This window comes from Camellia sinensis, chromosome 12, assembly GCF_055761805.1.
Source record: "Camellia sinensis isolate YWXY chromosome 12, ASM5576180v1, whole genome shotgun sequence".
Classification (NCBI taxonomy): Eukaryota; Viridiplantae; Streptophyta; class Magnoliopsida; order Ericales; family Theaceae; genus Camellia; species Camellia sinensis.
In genome coordinates this window covers 76,557,415-76,564,524 of record NC_138972.1, presented here as the reverse complement: position 1 = coordinate 76,564,524, position 7,110 = coordinate 76,557,415, and the positions used below count along the sequence as shown (strand labels likewise).

General features: G+C 33.4%; 1 pseudogene across 1 annotated transcript; it reads right to left on the bottom strand.

The window, feature by feature from the left end:
• Window positions 1-1,222: 1,222 nt before the first annotated feature.
• Window positions 1,223-4,061, bottom strand: LOC145804581 (subtilisin-like protease SBT3 pseudogene; annotated as a pseudogene). The gene has a single exon (XR_014346587.1). The product of XR_014346587.1 is annotated as a subtilisin-like protease SBT3 pseudogene (transcript).
• Between the last annotated feature and the right edge of the window lie 3,049 nt (window positions 4,062-7,110).

Sequence of the window (7,110 nt, the reverse complement as noted above, 5' to 3'; positions counted from 1 at the left end):
AATATGAGTCATGTCATGCTTACACGTTTTATTTTCATTTTTTATCTACATTTCACTACAATATATAAAAATTTTAAAATTTAATATTTTTTGCTCTCAAAAATATAATTTTGTTATAAAAAATATTAGAAAACCAATTTAAGTTCAAAAAAAAAAAATTAGTGACAAAAATTAAAAAATGTTACTACTAAGAAGAAAGTTTGCTTTGGAGTGCCACCTTTGACTGTGCTCTGGTCATTGTGGAGGGTCAGGAATGGCTGCCTATTCAAGGAACTATTCCCAACTTGACTGAGATTTGTGAATTAATTAAGACATGGATTGCATTGTGGTTGAATCTAAAATCCAAAGGCTGTGTTTGGAAGGGTTTTTAAACTTTAGTTTCACTATTTGGTTTGTTTATGATATTTGTTTACAATTTTTAAAAATTAATTTTATACTTATTTTTGAAAATTCTGTCCAAAGCAAGAAAATTTAGATTAACCGGTCGTTCTCCCGAACGTCCAACCGGTTGACCGGAACAGTGCAATTTTTTTTTTTACAATTGGCACCTGTTATTTTTTATATTTTAAATAAAAAAAATTTGAAATTTTTTTTATGAGTTTTGAATAGAATTTTGAATTGTGTATTTGGTTATGAGTTGTAAGTTTTTATATCAAATATCATATGTCACATCAAAAATTTCCTACTCAATTCAAAACTCATTCACCAAACAAATTTTTCATACTCAAATCATAATTTGTAACAAATGCGATAAATTGAAAAAGTTACTTAATATTTTTTGTAGATGATATACACAAAAAAACTCAATAAATTGGATGATTCTGATTATTTAAACATCACTCATAGTAGGTCTCATAGACTAGACAACACCCTCTCGCCTAGATCTAAATCGAAAGGAAGCCAATTCAACAAAAATAAAAAATGCTATGACTAGATTTTGTTTACCGTTAGGACTACACGTAGGTGGTGAAATCCATTATCTCAATGCAGTGTTGAGTTAATACATGAGATGAAAAATGAAATGCAGTAAGAAGATTTGATTGATATTATTGAGAAAAAAGTTGGAAGGTGTTCGGGAAGGTGTTTCTTCTATAAATAATTATAAGTATTATTATAAACTATGTACATAATGAAACTTATTCACATATTTAAATTTTTATTATTTTATAGTTTATCCTTTGCATTGAATATCACACAACAATTTTGGAATAAAGAAAGGGCATTCCAAAACATCCCATTCAAGCAGGGTCATATATTTGTAGAAAGGGCATTCCAAAACATCCCATTTATGCAGAGTCATATATCTGTACTATTATATATGTGAGTACATAGTTTGGTGTTTAATAGTGTGGTTAAGTAAGATTTGAACTCAAAACCTTTCAGTTTCATTAAGAAGACTCTTATCATTTAGATAACCTACATATTATAATACTAATTTTTTTATTATTTATTTTTATGACTACTTATCTAAATTGCATATGGATTAGGTGCCACCCCTAGTATTTATATAAAATCACCATGCCTTGATCATTGGTGACACCGCAATAGGACTCCTCACGGTGTGCTTTCCATTATCTTCCACCCAAATAATTGAACCAAATGTCACAGTCCTATTTTTGTCACTCACATAACTTATGGTAAGTGAGTATCTCTGCTTCTCGTTTGTCCCTTCAAACACCATTGTCTCCGGCGAGACTGTCACAACAGACCCTTCTGGTGCTGTCACTTTAGCCTTATACTTCGCTGCACCACCGCCGACATTCGTGACAGTCCTCTCAAATTTCTGAACCAACCCACCAGTTTTGTTTGAGTACAAAGCAATAAACGATGGGTAATTGAGATCAGAAGATGGGTTTGAGCAATCGTAACCGTTTGATCTTGTGATCGTCAACATTTGATTGGTAGTGAAGTTCATTGAACATATGAGATTCACGTAATCTTGTGGAGTAGCATCATAAACAAGACCTGGATCAAGTGCCCGGTTCGGATCAATCTGACCAGCTCCCATCGAAAGAGGCGTAGCAATATCAAACCCAAAACCGCTGTCAACGATTTGATTAAGGGTGTTATCGTATGGGTTCGCGGTGGTCATAATAGCGGACCTAATAGCAGCCGGGCTCCACTCAGGGTGTGCTCCTTTTAAGAGCGCCGCGATGCCTGAAACATGAGGACAAGCCATGGAAGTCCCGGACACCATATTGAATTCACTATACAAAAATATATTTGAACCTATAATAGAAGTAGGTGAGCCTGGAATCCACGAAGCCAAAACTAATGTCCCCGGGGCCATTACATCCGGTTTGAGGACTCCCGGGTAGCTCGGTGAAGGACCTCTTGAAGTGTAGGTTGAAACCACCGGTGCACGCGCAGTCCCCAAATCGGTTTCTTGGAAACTAATACTAGCTGTAGCTGAATCACCCCTTTTTTTGGCGTACTTGATCACATCTAAGCCATCCTTGGTGCTGATTATCGCCCCAGGATACGGGAAATTGGTGAACTCAAATGGTTTAGGGTCATCAGTGATGAAGATAGCTGCTGCAAGGGTATTTGAGGAAGAAATTTCTCTTATTTGGACATCAAAAGGGATTGTGTTATCACAGATGATGATTCCATTAGGGGCTTTGGACAACAACTCAGATGAATTGCATGGAGCTAGGGTTTTGTTGTAAATTAAAGGCAAGTTCTCCACCAAAGCACTGGTAGGGAACATGGACCATCCTGTGATAGTTAAACCATTCCCTAGCCTCAACCTTCCGGCAAACCACCGGTCGATGGACCCGGCCGCCACGGTCAAGACCCATGGAATTCCGTTGTGTAAGCGGCCCATAAAAGGCCCAGAATTTCCTGCTGAGGTGGAAACAACCACACCCTTTTCCATCGCTCCGAATGAAGCTATGGCGATAGGGTCTTCGAACAATGTAACTTGATCAAAACCCGATGAAATCGATATCACATCGACCCCATCAGCAACAGCTTGATCCATACCGGCTAAAACATCCGAAGCGTACCGTCCTTCTTCCCAGATGACCTTATAAATAGCCAAACGGGCTTTCGGCGCAACCCCTCTCGCTTTTCCCGAAGCATATCCGAAGTACGAGGTGCTTTTGACATAGTTCCCGGCGGCAGTTGAGGAAGTGTGTGTCCCATGGCCGTCGCTGCCCCTTGCCGAGTTCATGCTAATAGAGACATTGGGTTTCGCGGCCCTGACACCCTTGTTAAAGTACCTAGCTCCTATGAGCTTTAAATTACACAAAGAAGAGTTGAACTCTTGACCTTTCTCGCATGTTCCTTTCCATTTAGAAGGAATTTCCGTCATTCCTTCGTCGTCGAAGCTCTTGCTCTCCGGCCAGACGCCGGAGTCGAGGACTCCGACGATGACATCTTTGCCGTAATCCGACGCCGGCCATAGTCCGGTGGCCGGAGAGAGGGAGAGGAATTGAAAGGTGTGGGTTGTGTCAACTGTGACTTGTCTGTCACTGTAAGCTGAGAGAAACCCCAGCGACTTCTTTACAGTCTTTAGTTCTTCTTTGGAGAGAAGTGCACTGAAACCATGGAGTGCATTGTCATAAGTGTAGAGAAGGTTTGTTGTGGAATGATGGCCGTCGGGTGTTGTGGGATTGGTTGACTTTATGGAATCAACGGTGGAAGTGTACCAATGGTTAGGACCAGTGAATGCCATGGGCATGAGGGACTTGTCCATGTGAACAATATAGGTGGACCTCTCTACTGCTGATACTAGCCAAACATAGAGAGCCAGAAGAACCCAAGCGAATTGGAGAATAGGAACCCTATTCACTAGTCCCATTGTTCGGTGACAAAGTGTTTTGCTTTAGTGGCATGTGGTATGTGGTGGCTTCTTTTTATACATGTAGGGAATTTTCAAAAGCAGTGTTTTGTCAAGAATAATATATGGGGATATTTTTTTGGAATATAATCTATTTTTTCTAGGTAAATTACACTAATGGTCTCTATATTTTGTTCCTTATATCATTTTAATTCTTACATTTTCAATGAGTAATGCTACGAATCATGAAAAAAATATCATGAAAATAATAATGAAAAATTCTTCACATTTAAATTACACCTAAAATAAAATATCACACATACTGCACTAATGTTACCAAACTACCTATACTAGCATTGAGTTTTTCTTTTAGCACTATTTTTTAGTCAATAAATTAATTTACTAAACCAACTTTCAAAGGATGCCATAAAACTAACAAAAACTCTGCTAACTCACAATTTGGATCAAGAAATTTACAACGAAAGTAAATGTGTTTTTGGCCTTTAGTTAGTGTATTGTGGAGTTCATATATATAGAAGGAATCTGAGCCACATATGAGTGTTTCTAGGTAAAATTTTGAATAAAAATTATGAATATGTAGTACTATCGTAAAATCTAATATAACATAATGATGTGATAAATTATGATTTTATCACTATAAAGTATAAACTAAAAAAAAACAAATTATGACAGTAGTCTCTGTACTTTAATTCTTGTGTCATTTGGTTTCTATAATTTTAATTATCTTAATTTAGACTATGAATTTATGACTTTATCTCAACTTGATTTAATTGATTACACACTACAACAAAAACACACTTTAGTGGCACTACACTAGTGGCATATTTTTAGAAAATGCCACAAAAAATAATATTTGGTGGCACGTTTTTTAAAAATGCCACTAAACGACAAACATAAAAGGCTCTAGTGACATTTCAATAAATAAGTGTCACAAAACTAAAACAAAAACACATTTTAGTGACACTATATTAGTGGCATGTTTTTAGAAAATGCCACGAAAAAAATATTTGGTGACACATTTAGAAAAATACCGCTGAACCACAAACATATAAGGCTCTAGTGGCATTTCAATAAAGAAATGTCATGTCAATTTTATGGCATTTTATTAAAAGAATGACACAAGAAATTTGTTTAGTGACATTTATCAACAGATGTCACTAAACTTTAGTAGCAATGGCATTTTCTCAAAAATGTCACTAAGCTAGGTAGGTGTAAGTTACTTTTTATGGCATTAGGCAAAAAGTGTCAAGCCAAAAACTTTCCAAGCCATATAATTGCATTTTTTGGAAAAACAAAAAATGACAATATATTTTCAAAAAAATTTAAAATGAACAAAATAAATTAAACTCAATATAACATATTTTTTTAACTGGAAAAAAAAAATTCAAATTGCTCTCTTGTACAATGATAAAGTTTCATGAATTTTAGTCCCCCTAGTTTCAATTAACTCGATTTTCACTCTGAAATTACAAATTTATCTCAATTTCTTTCAATTGCTTATAATTGTTGGGTAAATTACATCAATAATCCTTACATTTTGTTCTTCCATATAGTTTTAATTGATTCACTTTTGACACTTAATTTTAGATTTTACCCAACAATTTAGATTTATAATTGTTAGGTAAATTAATTATTTTTTTATTTCTTAACCAAATTAATTTTTAATTTTTAAATTTTTTTTTTCTAAAAATCAAACTATACGTAGCCTAAAAATCTTTTGATAAGTCAATTCTTACGTTGGTAACTTATTTAATTATTTGTTAATTTTACGACATTTTGATCATCTGAAACCTGTTTGGTAACCATTTCATTTTTGATTTTCAATTTATATTTACAAAAACTTAAAAAACTGTCATAAAAACTTGTTTGATATTTTTTTTTTTTTTGGTTTATAAATTGTTGTCTCAATTTGTAAATTTGAGAAAAAAAAGTAAATTCAAAAAATGAGTTTATGTTGATTTTTAAACATGAATTAAAAAAATTTACTAACAAAATTTTTTTTCAAATAATTTTTTTCCCAATTAATTGTTTTTTCAATTAATTTTTTTTCCAACTAATACTAAACGAGGGGGCAATTGGTACTGCTACTTTAAACCTTAGGGAGGGGATTATAATTTCTAAAATGTGAGGGGTGTCAATGTAATTTACCTAGTGAGGGCAAAATTGGTATTTAAAAAAATTAAATTGTTGAGGGGGAATCTGTAATGAAACTTTAAATTTCAAGGGGAAGTGTAATTTCCAAACAGTGAGGGAGAACTGTAATAAACATAAATCTCAGAGGGGTGTCAATGTAATTTACCCATATTTTTAAATGACAAATATGCATATAAGTGACATATGTCATACTTTAAAATAATAAATTTGCTCAACTTATTAAGTTAACCACAACAAATTCAGTGATAATTTTTTATTAAAAATATTAACAATATTATTAATTACACTAAATTGACACAAAATTAAAAATTACAAGTTACAAGTGATTCAATAAAAAATATAAGGACCAAATATTTACTTTTTAATTTAAGATAAGTTTTTTTCCCTTCTATGTTATACAACAAAGTAAATAACGAAACTGAAGAAACAAACCAAATTTGATACAGCAAAATCTGCATACCAGATTGACATAGAGACAGAGAAGGAAGTCCAAAAATTTTGAAATTGGTGAAGTAAATTTGATTTTGGCGGGTTAAAGAGGCGGGAGCCAAATCATGAAGCAAGGGTTTATCAAATGCCATCCTTATCTACCATCTACACCACAAATTTCCTGTGTTTTCATCTTCTACGATCAGAGTTCATTAGGTATTCTTTCTCTCTTTCTCATTCTCATCAAACACACACAATACCTCTATCTTTCTTACTTATTTATGATCTTCTTGTTTTAGCCATATAACTTGATACAATCTGAAAATCTAATTTTGTAACTCATGAATTTATTAATTTTCATCTTTTGATATAAAAGGTTAGTTGTAATTTACTATTATTGTTTTTATGTTGTGATTGTATATAATGTCTTGCAAGTGTTTGTTTAAATGCTTCAGTGGGATTTTGCATTAGGTTGCTCTGTTTTTTTTTTTTTTTTATACCAAATTACTCAGTCAAATCACATAAACAAGCATCAGTATACCAGACTATGTGGTCAAGTTTCTTAGTTTAACCCTCAAGGTATACTTATAAAGTAGTTTCGTTGATGGGCTTATTATTGTTTATTAAGATTTATGAGTGGTAGATGTCAATGATTTGTGAGATTTCTATAGGCTAGCTTATCATTAAAATGAAAATAATAATAACAATGATTCTCTTTCTTG